The following is a 15,982-nucleotide window of genomic DNA, read 5'->3' as shown; positions in this document are numbered from 1 at the left end:
TTAAACTAATAACTAATTAAATAATAAAACTTAATTAGGATTAATAATAAAATTAATAATTAATTTAAACCCTAATCGTATTAATTGCTGTACGATGTTTGACCTGTTAGAGGACCTCCGCGAGTGCGGTTAGTCCCAGTTCAAAAGCTCCGCGAGTCGCGGAGGGTTCAGGTTCAGATTTTTTTTTTTTTAATTTTTTTGCTTTTTCTGTTTTTCTGTTTTATAAAATATAAAAAATATAAATATAACTTAAATAGAAATTTAATTTTAAAACTAAAATAAAAATACTTATTTACTATATAAATATTATAAACTCTTAAAAATATAAATATATTATTTTTTTCTTTTTGTATTTTTATATTTTTATTATTTTTAAAACTTATATTTTTATAAAAAGAACTTAACAAAAACTTTTATAAAAACTTTTTTTTTTCTTATTTTTAGCGTTGCGCTTTCGGTGTTTAAGTTTTCCGGCAGCGGCGCCAAAAACTTGATGTGTGTTGGAGCGGGGTACGAAATAGTTATTATTTTTACTACGAAATACGACGAAATATGATACAAGTTTTAATTAATTTATTTACAAATGGGATATACCTAAACCTTGCTACAACACTTATAGACAGTGTACCTAATCGTACAGTAGTGTAGTTTTTAGTAAGTCCGGTTCGTTCCACAGAGAATCTTTTAAACAAGCTTACGCTATATTAGTTTTAATTTATAAAAATACAAATATATATATATATATATATATATATATATATATATATATAAGTAATATTATTATTATAAAAAGGGGGTTTTACCGTTTAATGACCGGTTTGTCGATTTTAAAACTTTAGTCGCAGTTAAAACCTAATGTAAAATATTAAATAAATAAAAGACTTAATTTAAAGCGTAGAGTAAATAACGATAATGAAATTGCGATAAATAAAAGTGCGATAATTAAAAAGTACGATAATTAAAAGTGCAATTAAATACAATGACAATAAATAAAAGAGCGATAATTAGAAGTGCAATTAAATATGAAAATAAAGGAATTATGCTTATTTAAACTTCCGTAATCATGATGTTTGACGTGTTGATTTTAGTTTTATGCCCATGGGTTAATTGTTCTTTGTCCTGGATTATTTAATATGTCCGTCTGGTTTTTGTCCATAACAGTCCATCAGTCATAAATATAAAGTGCGAGTGTCCTCGTCAAATTATCATTATATCCGAAGTCAAATATTCCAACTAATTGGGGACTTAAACTGTAACAAGGTCTTAATACTTTGTTTAATAATTACACCAGAATATCGACTGCGTGTAACCCAATGTTTTAATACTTTGTTAACAATTACGCCAAGTGTCCTTGTACATAATTTCACCCCTGTTTTAATAATTCTAGTGACTATTAATCCATTCCCGTGTCCGGTTAAATGAACGATAATTCGTACATATAAATATCCCGCCCATCGTGTCCGATCGAGTGTATATGGTTATTTATAGGTACGTCCAATTGTAAATCTTTATATTAAAATTAACAAACTATCATTTAGTTAAACAAATATAAAGCCCATTAATAGCCCATAGTCTAATTTCCACAAGTGTCGTTCTTTTGTCCAAACCCCAATTATGGTACAAAGCCCAATTACCCCGTCTTTAATATTTAGCCCAATATCACGATTACTTCGATTTAAATAAGCATAATAATAACTTAGCTACGAGACATTAATTTAAAAAGGAAACATAACTTACATTGATTATTTATCGCGTAGTGTTACACGGACATAACTTCGACTTCAAAACCCGTAAAATAACCTTTACATTAACTAAACTAATCTAATATAAAACTAAACTAATTTATATTATATATATAAATATTATATATATATATATATAAATATTATATATATATATATATATATATATATATATATATATATATATATATATATATATATATATATATATATATATATATATATATATATATATATATATATATATTAATTATATAGAGGGAGAGATTGGATACGGGGTGTAGAACTTGGCAGAAGCTCGTTCATTTTATAGGGAAATTCTGATTTTGACTGCTCCGCGAGTGCGGAGGTCCCTGGGCCAGCTCACCAACTTTTGGATTTTTACTTGTCGACGTTTTATTTAAATATATATAATATATAAATAATTTATATAATTATTTAAATATTATATTATATTCTTGTGCATAGTTGACTCATAATTTTTAGTCCGTTGCGTCGGGCGTTGATAGTTGGCTCAGGTCCCGGTTCCGAATTTTCGAACTTCCTTTCGTATAATTTAATATCTTGTACTTTGCGTTCCGCAACTTGTACTCTTGTCATTTTTAGACGTTTCTCATCAATAAATTGAACCACTTAGATTGTATCTTGTACATTTGAGCTTTTTGGACGTTTGCGTCTTCAAATCTTCGTTTTTGCCTTTTGTCTTCGCACTTATTTATTTAAACGAATATTACATAAAAATAGAACAATTGCAACTAAAAGCTTTACATATTGGAAGGATATTGCTACTAAATATATGTTCATTTGGAGCACTATCAATGGTACTGTTGGCGTTGATGATGGTGGTACTAGTTATGCTGCTGGTGCTGCTGCTGGTGTTTGTAACCTTTGCACCATATTCTCCAAAGCCACTACCCGAGCGTGAAGCTCGTTGAATTCCTCTATTACACCGGGGTGATTTTCGGTTCGGACGAGTGGATAAATAAAATCTAAAATTTGATGTAGTATATAATCATGACGAGATACTCTGGAAATGAGAGATAAAATGGTGTTTCAGACAGGTTCGCAGGTAAGTGCTTCAGGTTCTTCGCCAAGAGGGAAATGTGATGGATGGAAGGGATCACCTTCTTCTTGTCTCCAATGATTGAGAAGGCTACGAACCCCTCCCCAATTCATCCAAAACAGATGATGGCTGATTGGTTGATCCATTCCGGTCACACTGGTTTCGGAGCTTGAATGGGATTCCATTTCGGAATCCGAGTGACTTGAACTGATGACGAATTCCATTTCGTACGATTGGATAAAGGATTTTTTCGATATGAAATGATTTTGGCTAACTGATGGTATTCTAATTACATAGAATATCCATATATATAGAACAAAATATTTCGTAATTTACGGAGGAATTTACGGAATATATCAGGCAACGTTTACAGTAATAGATACGATAAGATATGATTTATCAAATACGCTAAGATATGAATTTTTGTCTATACACTATTCATGCAATCAATGCAGCAAGACGTGTCTAGACTAAGCAGGAAATTTTTCTAAGGGTGATAAGCAGATGATTTCCGGCTAGACATGATAAGCAAAAGTTTTGACATGTAGACACGGTCGAAGTCCAGACTCACTAATGCATCCTAACGACTTATCAGTTAGACACACTAATACAGACCTGGTTCGCTAAGACCACCGCTCTGATACCAACTGAAAGGACCCGTTCATATACATTATAAACGATTCACAATAGTTGATTACATCGCGAGGTATTTGACCTCTATATGATACATTTTACAAACATTGCATTAGTTTTTAAAAGACAAACTTTCTTTACATCGAAAATTGACAGGCATGCATACCATTTCATAATATCCACTATCCAACTATAAATTGACTTAATAATAATCTTTGATGAACTCAATAACTCGAATGCAACGTTCTTCGAAATATGCTATGAAAGACTCCAAGTAATATCTTTAAAATGAGCAAATGCACAGCGGAAGATTTCTTTAACACCTGAGAATAAACATGCTTTAAAGTGTCAACCAAAAGGTTGGTGAGTTCATTAGTTTATCATAATCATTTATTTCCATCATTTTAATAGACCACAAGATTTTCATTTTCAGTTCTCATAAATATACGTCCCATGCATAGAGACAAAAATATCATTCATATGGATTGAACACCTGGTAACCGACATTAACAAGATGCATATAAGAATATCCCCTATCATTCCGGGAAATCCTTCGGACATGATAAAACAACATCGAAGTACTAAAGCATCCGGTACTTTGGATGGGGTTTGTTAGGCCCAATAGATCTATCTTTAGGATTCGCGTCAATTAGTAGATCGGTTTACTAATTCTTAGGTTACCAAGCAAAAGGGGCATATTCGGCTTCGATCATTCAACCATATAATGTAGTTTCGATTACTTGTGTCTATTTCGTAAAACATTTATAAAAATTGCGCATGTATTCTCAGCCCAAAAATATAAAGGGTAAAAAGGCAAATGAAACTCACCATACTGTATTTTGTAGTAAAAATACATATAACATCATTGAACAAGTGCAAGGTTGGCCTCGAATTCACGAACCTAAATTAATTATATATATTTATATGTTGGTCAATATTTGTCTAACAATTAAGGTCAAGTCATAGTGTACCACATTTCTAATGCTCGAGACTAATATGCAAAAGTCAATAAAAGTCAATTTGACTCAAAATGATTTCCAAAATCTATACATGATTAATATATAGTTTAAATATCGTCATTTTATATTTTTAAATATCTTTAAAAGATTTATTAGAGTAAATAATATAATTCATTTATTAATAAATAAAACTTTAAAAAATATACTTTTATATATCTTAAGTAATAAAATTTATAAAGTTCATTTAATATTATAAAGATAATATGATAGGTATTATTAAAGAAATTTTATTACACGTAGTAAAAATATGTTTGTATCTCATATGTATTTGATAAAATAATATCTATAATAATAGTAAGTAAAAGTTGCATTATTTTGTAATAATAATAATTATTATTCTATTAATTAAAATATCAATATTCATAATTACTAAAATAAAATGATAATTCTAATTATGATAACACAAATATTTATGATACTTTTTAATATTATCTTTAAAAATAATAATTCTATTTAAAATGATGATAATAATGATATTTTATAGTAACAATGACATTTCTATTAAAATGGTAATTTTTGTTAAAATGATAGTTTTAATATAACGATACTTTTAATAATAATAGTAATGATAAAAAAATAATAAGAACGATAATTTTATCTAAATCATTATCTTACAATATTTAATTTTCATCATGATACTCATACTCATTATTTCTTAATTGATTCGTTTAATAGCTTTTAATCGTCTTTTATATCGTTTTCATGTTAATGATAATAATAGTAATCATAATAATTAAGTGTTACTAATATAAGTTTTAATCATAATAATACTAATGATAATAAATATTATGAATATATTAATGATAATACTAATTATAACTTTAACGATAATAACGATAGTAATAATAATAAAAATAACAATTTTTAATGATAATACTTTTTATAGATAATGATAATAATAATAATAATAATAATAATAATAATAATAATAATAATAATAATAATAATAATAATAATAATAATAATAATAATTGAATAAAAATTAGGACGACGATAGTAACGACGATAATAATAATCATTTTTAATAATAATACAAAAATTCAATTGATTATAACTTCTAATCCGTTCATCGAAACCATTCGATATCTAAATGAAAAGTTCTTAATTTTTCGCTAGCTTTCCAACGACATGCATATCTTATACCTTATCTCAACCGCATACGTAACTAATTCAGGATTCAACATATCCTATCTAATGGCAATATCAAAAGTACAAGCATGCATAATCCTATATTCTCGAGCACTAGTCAGGGATACACTATTAATATATAAAAATTAAATTATGAGTACTCAAGTATCAATATTGAGATTCAATATTGCAGGAAAAGTACGTAGACGTAACGGAGATGATAAACTCTAGTTTGACTTACGAGCAATACTCCCGAATCATACCCATAACCTCCATAGCTATAACCCATAATTTCCTTAGCTCTATCCCGCTCGAAAAACAATTTCGAAATCACTCGGACAGCACTCCGTCGTAATATTTTATGTATACTAATAATATCTTAAAATAATACGGAGTAAATATATATATGTAAATCGATTGAGAGAGTTTAGAGAAAATATTTTCAAGTTTCTATGAAATAATGAAACCTATTGAATTCTATTTATAATAGATTTTTGAATTATTAAAGTGAATTATTAAAGTATGAATTATTAAAGTGAATTATTAAAGTATGAATTATTAAAGTGAATTATTAAAGTATGAATTATTAAAGTGAATTATTAAAGTATGAATTATTAAAGTGAATTATTAAAGTTAAAGTAAAGTAAAAGTAAAGTAAAGGTAAAGTTTAAGTATAGTAAAAGTATAAAACCATGTACGTATAATACGCGTATAAATATATATAATATTAATTTAAATCGTTATATATATTTAATATAATTTAAAATATAAATATCGATATCTTTATCATACTGGTTAAGTAATGAGTTGTCAAAAGTGGTTCTAGATATTTATAAAAGTTATATACGTTTTAATAATAAAGTTCTTTTTAAACTGAAAACATTTTTGTACGTTTGAAACTAAATCAAATAAATATGATAATTTTGTTTTCCAAAACTAAATATATTTAAGAATTACTTTGTTTAAAGGTTAAAATAATAAAAATCGTTATATCATAAAACGTTTTAGAAAAGTAGAATCATATATATTTATAATAGGTTTCAAGTCTTTAAATTACAGTCTGTTGGTGAAGCATGGGATAAAGTCCAAAGGTTAAATAAACATATGAAATCATCTTAATGAAAAATGTCGAGTTACTTAACTTTTCGATATCTATTTCCTAAGTTATCTATATTCCCAAATTTCACTTTCACCCTAAATAATATGAAAGTTAACTAGTTAACACCTATATAGGAAATTGAACAGTAAACTCCACTAACCCTTGTCTAGTTCTCGTTAATTGACACATTTGTTCTTACTAATAAATCACTTTACCAATTATTCCGAATACCGTTAAAAAGAAATGTTTTCCAAATCAAAGTAGACCTCCTTACAGAGACTCGTAATCGTAATTCAATGTATCTAATAATTCAATCATTTGATATCATTTTTTAATTTCATTGATAACCATTAGAATATATTTTGAAACAAATACGTTTATATAAAGTATTATATGTCTAATACTTTGTTAATGTTTTCAAGTTATAATATATACACATACACATATATAATCATGTTCGTTCATATAATGGTTCGTGAATCATAGAAACTTGGTCGAGGTTTAAATGAATGTATAAACACAGTTTAAAAATCTTTGAGATTCAACTTACAACTTTGCTTATCGTGTCGGGAATATATAAAGATTAAAGTTTAAATTTGGTCAGAAATTTCCGGGTTGTCACAGATGATGTGCATGGAACCATTTTACCATCATCTACTTCTATTTCCAAAGGCGCATCTAACATTCTAATATGTAACTTTAACTTATTATAGAAGCCTAAGGACATAAAAGATCGATTCGCTCCTGAATCAAATAACATACGAGCTAGCAAGGAATTAACCAAGAACATACCGGTAATGACTTCATCGATAGCGGTTGCCGTGTCTACTCTCATCTGAAATGCCCTTGCCTCTGCTTTTGGAGGAATCTTTCTCTTCTGCCTGACAGTAGAAGTAGAAGATCTCCCAGAAGTTACTGACCTCGCTCCTGACCCTGTCCCAGAACTGGATCTTGACGCAGATGGACAATTCGCTGATCTATGTCCCTCCTGATGGCAACTCTAACAAACATTAGGTTTAAAGGAACAAGCTGTTGCCTCTTGACCCAACACTCCACATTTCAAACATCTCCTGGTCATTGGAGAACACGGACTGACATAAGTAGATTTACAAACATTACACCAACCAGATTGACTAGAACCCAATCCGCTCATACCATACTTACTCTTCTGTTTAAACCCACCTTACTTTTTACTACGAAAACCTGATTGCTTACTCGACTGTAGAGTAGACTGTCCACCTGATTAACCTTCTGACATTCCTCCCAAGAATTCACCTTTCGAACTTTCTCTTTTAGCTGCCATGACATCGCCTTCAGTAACCTTTGTCATTTAATGAGCATGTGCCAAAGTTGTTGCAAATCTCGCAACTGTTCTATATTCCGGCTTAATCACCCACATGAAATGCTGAATCTTATCATTCTCAGTCAGTACCAAGTGTTTAACAAACATCAGCTTAGATGTGAAGTCTCTGAAAACCTCATCAATTGTCATACTTTCTATCATCCTCATATTTAGAAACTCAGTTTTCAATCTTTCCATCTCATATTCAGAACAATACTGCTGGCGAACTTTAGCAGCAAATTGTTCCCAGGTTATTTGGCTGATCTGTTCCTTGGGCAAATATGTTGTAATAGAATCCCACCATTCCATTGCATCACCTTTAAAAAGTCTACAAGCAAATAACACCCTGAATTCGGGTTCACAAAAATAGGCTTCTAATGCCCTCTCTACTTCTCTTAACCAATTGAGTGTCATTGTAGAGTTTGTGTGACCACTATATTCTGGAGGTTTGCAATCCAGGAACTGTTTATATGTACACTTCTTTCTTGTTTTCGGAACTTGAAATGAGTATATCATTTGATTTGGAAATATCTGGTTAAGCAGAAATGGCATTTGAAATTTTTGATATGTAGTTTGAGGAAACAATGACTGAGAACTGCCACCGGCTTGAGTATAGAAATTTGGAGGAAAAGTTGTGTTCAACGCAGTGGTACTAGGGTTCCATTGCACCCGTTCTTGTTCCAATTCCTTAATTTTCTCCTGAGTTACTAGTAATTGACTTTGAAGATTTATTACCTCTTGAGAGGTTTCTTCCTCTGATGACACGTGTCCATCTTCATCGGGAGCTCTGAAGGTTCCAGTTCTAGGGGCGGCAGGGCCAGTAGCGTTAGCTTCGTTATCTGCCATTACTGCACTACCACAGCACTCACACCAAAGCTTAGTATAAACTCTGTTAGTACTAACAACTAATACGTAACATGTCCTAACACCCACTTAACCCATTTCCAGCATATTATGTTTGACATGACTCTACTAAGTTTTAAAACATGACATTTAGATCACAATGCACATGCTACCAAACGATGCTCTGATACCAACTTGTGGCACCGATAATTTTTTTTAAATACGTGGCGGAAGCATTATATCAATTAAATATAACATAACTGATAAATAACATTAATATAGTTCGCCCGATGTCACGTGTCATTTCAATAAAATACATATTTATCCGGAAAGGACATAATTACATTATGTTTACAAAAGAATACCGTTTAAATAAAGTAAGACCACATCAGAGTCAAATCCTATCAAACATAACATCATCACGCCCTTCTTCTCCCAAAAAGCATTATCTACAAAAGCTAACAACCTGCAGGGAGGATATGAAGAGGAATTAGCACGAAGCTAAGTGAGTACAACTAACTACAGACAATAGCATACAGAACTGTTATACTAATCATGTCATAAAGGCTAACACATAATCATCACCCAAGTGCCGCCTACAGAGACTCTGGCGGCTCGTCCAAACCATTAACCACCAGTTGATCGGACTGGGGTTTACCAGAAGTTCCTCCACCACTGTGTTGTATATATATATAATCCACACGTGACAGACGCATCATTCACACATATATACACCACGATTGTCTAGGCTACCACATGAGGAACCCAACCCGCAGGTTGATCTCTCCTACCGAGGCTACCACACAATAGGGACACACTGGGCTTCAGCAGACAAGCATCAACTAACATGCAATCATCACAACATACTAACTAACCATAGTAGCAAGTATATCTAACAAGCATGACAATCATAATATAACATGCTACTCTATACTATATACTCCAGTAAGTCCCACTCACCAACTACCAGCAACTAGCTCAGATAATCTATCACTGAGCGGCTTCCTTATCCTTATCACATCTAGGCCCGGTTAAGGATGTTACATGGGTCGCCCGCGTTGTTTCTTGTTGGGGTAGTCGACCATGAAAAAATGAGAGGTAGTCGACCATGTTTACACGGTACTCGACCGGGAACTCAATGAAGATTGGTCGACCACCTTGAAAAATGAGGTGGTCGACCAACACTTTGGTCTACCCAATGGTGTATATTGACAATTTTTTTTTAAAAAGTGTGTTTTCTTTGAAAACTTTTTAAAAAAGTGCATTTTGGTCAATTTCCCATATTAAAATGATGTGTACAAAATTAATTGTGTGTCATTTTTAATTTTTCTCTGTAAATAAGTTGACTGATACCATTATAACGACACGGGGGAAGCCCCATTAGGGGTGTGAGTGTCCGTTAAATTATCCATGTAAGAGGCAAAAATGAAAGTAACGCTCGGTTAAAGATACTCTAAGTACGTCTATATATCATGACTATATAAAGATATTGATTGATATAAACGAGTGAATGAATTTCCACATTACTGCAAGAAATTATTTTGCTCGATAGTATTTATGTAGTAGAAATGCATGTGCATTGCGGCAATAAATCCTTGGCACTAGTAAATGGTTATGTTACATACATACACTTTTAAAATTGTATTTACAATACATATATATAATTAGTACTGCATTCACCAAGTTAATAATTCACATAGTTATCATATTGTATTTTTTTTTCAACTTTACCGTAAAGTTACTTTTTACATATCTTTTTGCTTTAAATATATAAAGTAAGGGTGTAAAATTTTTTACCTTATTGTTTATATGTATATATAGATGTAGACTATTATTTTGAGTCAATCTTGAAATGAAAACTGAACTATAAAATTGAGACAGAGGAGTGCGAGTATTTTAGTTTTTAATTTTACACTTATTCTTTTATTTTATGTATAATAGATCTTTAAATTAGCATATTAAAATCTTTTTAAATTTTAAAGCTTGTACTATTAGTTTATGTATGATAGATCTTTAAATTAGCACATTAAAATTAAGTACTAAATATATTTGTAATTGTAATATAGAAAGAGAGAAGTTTAAAAAAATTATTTCTACAAGAATAAGGATGTGAGCACTAAATATTTATAATTGTATTATAGAAAGAGAGAAGTTTAATCTCAATATAGAAAGAGAGAAGTTTGAAAAAAATAATTCCTATAATATGTTGGCATTATATATATTTGTAATTGTAAAGGTTGAAGGGTTAATTTTTTAATTACTAAATTTTAAATCCAATTTATTGAAATTCAAGAAACTAAGGTGGAAAATGTTCCTTTAAGAGTTCTTAATGAAGTTTGGAAGGGTGTTTTATTTGATGGGGTTCAAGTGTCCTCTTGTGAAAGATCGGGTGGGTTACTTTCAACTTGGAGAGATGATGTCTTCAAACTTAAAGATCACTTTCAATGTCAAAATTGGATTCCCACTTTACTTACTTTTGTTCCAACAAATATAGATATTCTATTTTTCAATGTATATGCACCACAAAGTGAGAACGGGTAAAAAGAAGTGTGGCATTACATATATAAGATGGCTTCAAAATGGCAAGGGTCTATATGTGTAATGGGTGACTTTAACTCCACTAGATATCCGAATGAAAGGCTAAGGGAAGAAGTGAACTTTGATAATATGGCAAACTTCAATGAATTCAGTTCTAAAACATGCCTTATTGACCAAAGTATACAAAATGAAATGTACACGTGGGATGGTCCGGATGAGAAAAAATCAAGGATTGATAGAGTTATGGTAAATATTGATTGGATGGATTTATGGCCGGATGCGGTTTTAGTAGGAGGTGATAGGAATTCTTTGAATCACAAACCGTTAATTTGAGGCAAAAGGTCTCTATTTTGGGGTCCTAAACCTTTTCGTTTCTTTAACGGGTGGTTTGTAATTCCAAAAGTTTTTGACATTTGCAAAGCTACTTGGATTTCATATCAACTGGAAGGCTATGCAGCCTTCTTTATTCTTTCAAAGTGCAAAAGTTTAAAGAAAGAATTAAAATTGTGGAGTGATGCTCAGGTTGTTCAAAACAGAATTCGAATGGCAGCCTTTGAATGTCAAATATATGATTTGAAAAAGATCCAAGAATCAAGAGATTTGGTAGAGGCCGAGATTATTAATTTGATTGAATTAAAGTCTAAACACAAAATCTTACAAAGACAAGAAGATCGAAAGAAAATGTTCCAAAGTCGGGTGAATTGGTTACGTCTAGGTGACACGAACACAATGTTTTTTCACAACATGGCGAGAATAAGGCACAATGCTTCGGTAATAGCTGGGTTACAAATTGATGACGTGTGGATTGAAGATCCTGTTACCATAGAAAATTACGTGTTGGGCCTCTTTTGTGGACTGTTCTCGGCCCAACAACATTCTGCCAATACAATCGACTGGAATATTGTGGGGTTATCAAAGGTTGACTCATCTAGCTTTGTATATTGAAAGTGCTTTCACAGAAGATGAATGCTCCGTATAAGATCATTGCTAAAACGGTGGCGAATAGATTACGTTCGGTGGTGGATCAAGTTGTAAGTATTAATCAACACGAATTCGTACCTTCTCGGCTATTGATTGATGGTGTTATGTTAGTAAATGAGATATGGCATCTTGCAAAGAGGAAGAAAAATTTGAGTGATTTTTTTAAAAATATACTTTACAAAGGCATATGATAGCGTGTCTCATCAATTTCTCTTGGAAGTCTTATTTCATATGGGGTTCGGAAGAAGATTTATTGGGTGGATAAATGCATGTATTTCAAACATTAAGTTTTTGGTTCTTGTCAACGGTTCTCTAACTCAAAAAGGTGATATGAATCGTGGGCTAAGACAAGGTGACCCGTTATCACCTTTTCTTTTTATCTTAAGAACAGAGGTGTTAAGTAAGCTTCTCTCGAATGCCATGGCATGTGGGAGGCTAAAAGGTATGGTCATTGATAGTCAAAGGTGTGTTAATCATTCACAATACGCCGATGACACGATTATTTTTACGCATCTGTCTTAGGAAGAATTGCAATGTATTCGTCACATTCTTGATAAGTTCTCCCAAGTTTCCGGGTTGAAGATGAATTCGTCCAAAACAGTCATTTATGGGGTTAATGTCGCTAGTAATGATCTTGAGAGATATGCGAAGGTGTTTGATTGCAAGATTGGTGTTCCTCCATTTGAGTACCTTGGTATCCAGATTGGTGCAAATTCTAAAAGAGAAAGTACATGGAAGCTAATTGTATGTAAGTTCAAAAAGAACCTTTCCGGTTGGACGGGTAGATGTCTTTCCATGGGAGGGAGACTTGTAATGGTTACCCCCGTTTTATCAAGTTTACCTCTACATTATATGTCTTTGTTTAAAGCACCTAAAGGAATTATCAAAAAGCTAGAAAATCTTAGGCGTAATTTTATATGGGGTGGTGACTCGTCTACAAAAAAGATGTCCTTGGTAAAATGGAATAAGGTTTGCCATCCAAAAGAATGTGGCGGACTTGATATTATCCCATTGAGAGTGAAGAATTTGGCCTTGTTGGCAAAGTGGTGGCCGAAAGTATTGAATCAGGAAACTCATCTTGGAAAATTATTGTGACTTCATCTTTTGGAACGTGTCCTCCGGGTAATATTTTGTCCGATTTATCAAAAGTTGATGTGAATAAATGCTCTCCGGTATGGAGAGATATGATTCGATTGCAAGGTGTAGAGGAATTTTTTGATGTCTTAAGCTCTCAAAGTTGGCAATGGAGTGTTGGTAGAGGGTCAAGAATTCTTTTTTGGTCGGATATTTGGATTGGTGTTTCAAAGCTTCGATACCAATTCCCTTCACTGTATCGTGTTTCCTCAAAAAGAAATGCTTTGATTTCATATTCTGGGGCTATAAATTCATTGGGTGAAATTATATGGGACATTGGCATAAATGGTACTCTGGATGATTATGAAGAGAACCAAATGCAGATTTTGATGTCATTATTGTCACATATAGTGCTAGATGATTCAAAAGAAGATGTGCTTAATTGGGTCCATTCTATTGATAAAGTGTATATGGTGGCGGAACGTGTTCGAATCATGATCTCGACAAATGTTAACAATGAGTTTGATTGGAATAAAATCATATGGAAACCGCGAATGCCTTCGAATCTTGCTATCTTTCTTTGGTTTGTTATTCATGGAGGTGTGTCAGTTTAAAGAAATGCTAAGCTATAGAAATTGTTTGAGAGATGCATCGGATGATAAATGTGGGTGGTGTCTAGATTATGTTGAATCAATAAATCACAACCTTTTACATTGTTCATGGTCGGCTAAGGTATGGGCGGAATTGTTTAAATGGTGGAATATAAATTGGATTATGCCTTCTTCTAGTGTGGAATTCTCTATAGATTGGAATGGTGGAATGGGTATTAAAGCAAATTCATTTTGGTGTTTAATTGGTCCGGTAACTTTTTGGGCGATATGGATTACTAGGAATGATGTTATGTTTAATGGCAAGTATACGTGTTGGACCGTCATAGCAAACCGTATAAAATTCAAAGTGTTTCAATGGCTTGAAGCTTCAAAGACGTGCTCGAGTAACCAATTTCACATTTGGTCAACACAACCGTGGCTTTTATTGTGATTCAGTGTTTGAGTTTTAATATTAAAGTATCTGTGTATGGGTCTTTTTGTGATAACCCAGGTTTTTTGTGGCTGTAGGATTTTGTAATGGGAGCCTACTCTTTTCTTTTGGCTTAAAACATATGAATTCAAGGTGAACAATGTTAATGTAAGTCCTCCTGTACAACTTGTAATGCTAGATATTTTCACAATTTAGGGAAAAGTCTTTTTAATATACTTTCTGTATGTGAACCAAAGTTAATTAAAAACAAATCTCAAGAAAGTTGGTAAAGGATCGAACATGTCACTAGAGTAAAACTAGAATTGTAATCCCTTGAATCCAACAATTTGCTCGAAATCCAACGGACCAATCAGAAACATGTGGCGCGACAATGACATGTGATTGAAAAAAAATTAAAGATTTTTTTTTTTAAATTTAGCATGTGAAATCCAATCACATATGATTCTGCATGTCAAATCCAATCACATATGATTGAAAAAAAAATTCAAATTTTTTTTTCTAAAAAAAAAAAAGTTTCAAATATTTTTTTTTAACAAAAAAAAAAATTCAAATTTTTTTTTCAATCACATGTGATTGGATTTGACATACAGATTCACATGTGATTGCCATACAGAATCACATGTGATCGAAAAATAAAATAAAAATTTGGGAAGAAAATATTTTTTTTTTTAATTTTTTTTTTCAATCACATGTGATTGTCGCACCACATTTCGCACCCTGATTGTTTCCTTGGATCTCAACTTAAAAGTTGTATTCATTTGAATATTCCTCTTATGTGGCAAAAAAAAAACCCAAATGCTATCGTTTTGGCTAAAACAACCATAATTAAACATTGTACGACTACAAAAGCCACACTGATTAGTATATAGGTATAATATAATTGTAAATGAGGTTATGTGTTCACTTTCAAAGGTCAGCAATATGTATATATGTTGAAAATTTTTATGTTGGAGTGTATAAGTTGCATTTCTAAAAATAAAAAATAGATTCTACAAGACTTAAAAAAGGATGATCAAACAATACACCTTAACATTTAAAAGCTTGAAGTGCAACATTGAGAATCCAAATGTTAACTTTGTTCGGCATGTTTTTGGCATTTGTTGATAGAATATATAACTTTTACAAACGAACGGTACATATTAACATAAATCATCTTAGGTTAAGAATTCTTCAATTTAGTAAACAGTGGATATACCATTTAAGGAATAAGAATTAAAGCATAAGTAGTTATTAACATATATTAATTTATTATCAAAAGTATGATATTACTCGGTGTTGGTCTAAAGCAAGAGTATTACAAATGGAATATGCCAAGTATTCTCTTGCATTAAAGACTTATTTCGTACACTTTTTTTTTCTAACCGCCACTCCATTCACGCCAAGCATATGCTCTTAAACTATTCTAAGCCTATTCTTGATAATAAAATCTCACAAATTTCAGTTTTCATCATAAAGTTAGGTTTTTAAGATGAGGGTATT

This window comes from Rutidosis leptorrhynchoides, chromosome 4 (assembly GCF_046630445.1).
Source record: "Rutidosis leptorrhynchoides isolate AG116_Rl617_1_P2 chromosome 4, CSIRO_AGI_Rlap_v1, whole genome shotgun sequence".
In the NCBI taxonomy this organism is placed as follows: domain Eukaryota; kingdom Viridiplantae; phylum Streptophyta; class Magnoliopsida; order Asterales; family Asteraceae; genus Rutidosis; species Rutidosis leptorrhynchoides.
This window is presented reverse-complemented; position numbering follows the sequence as displayed.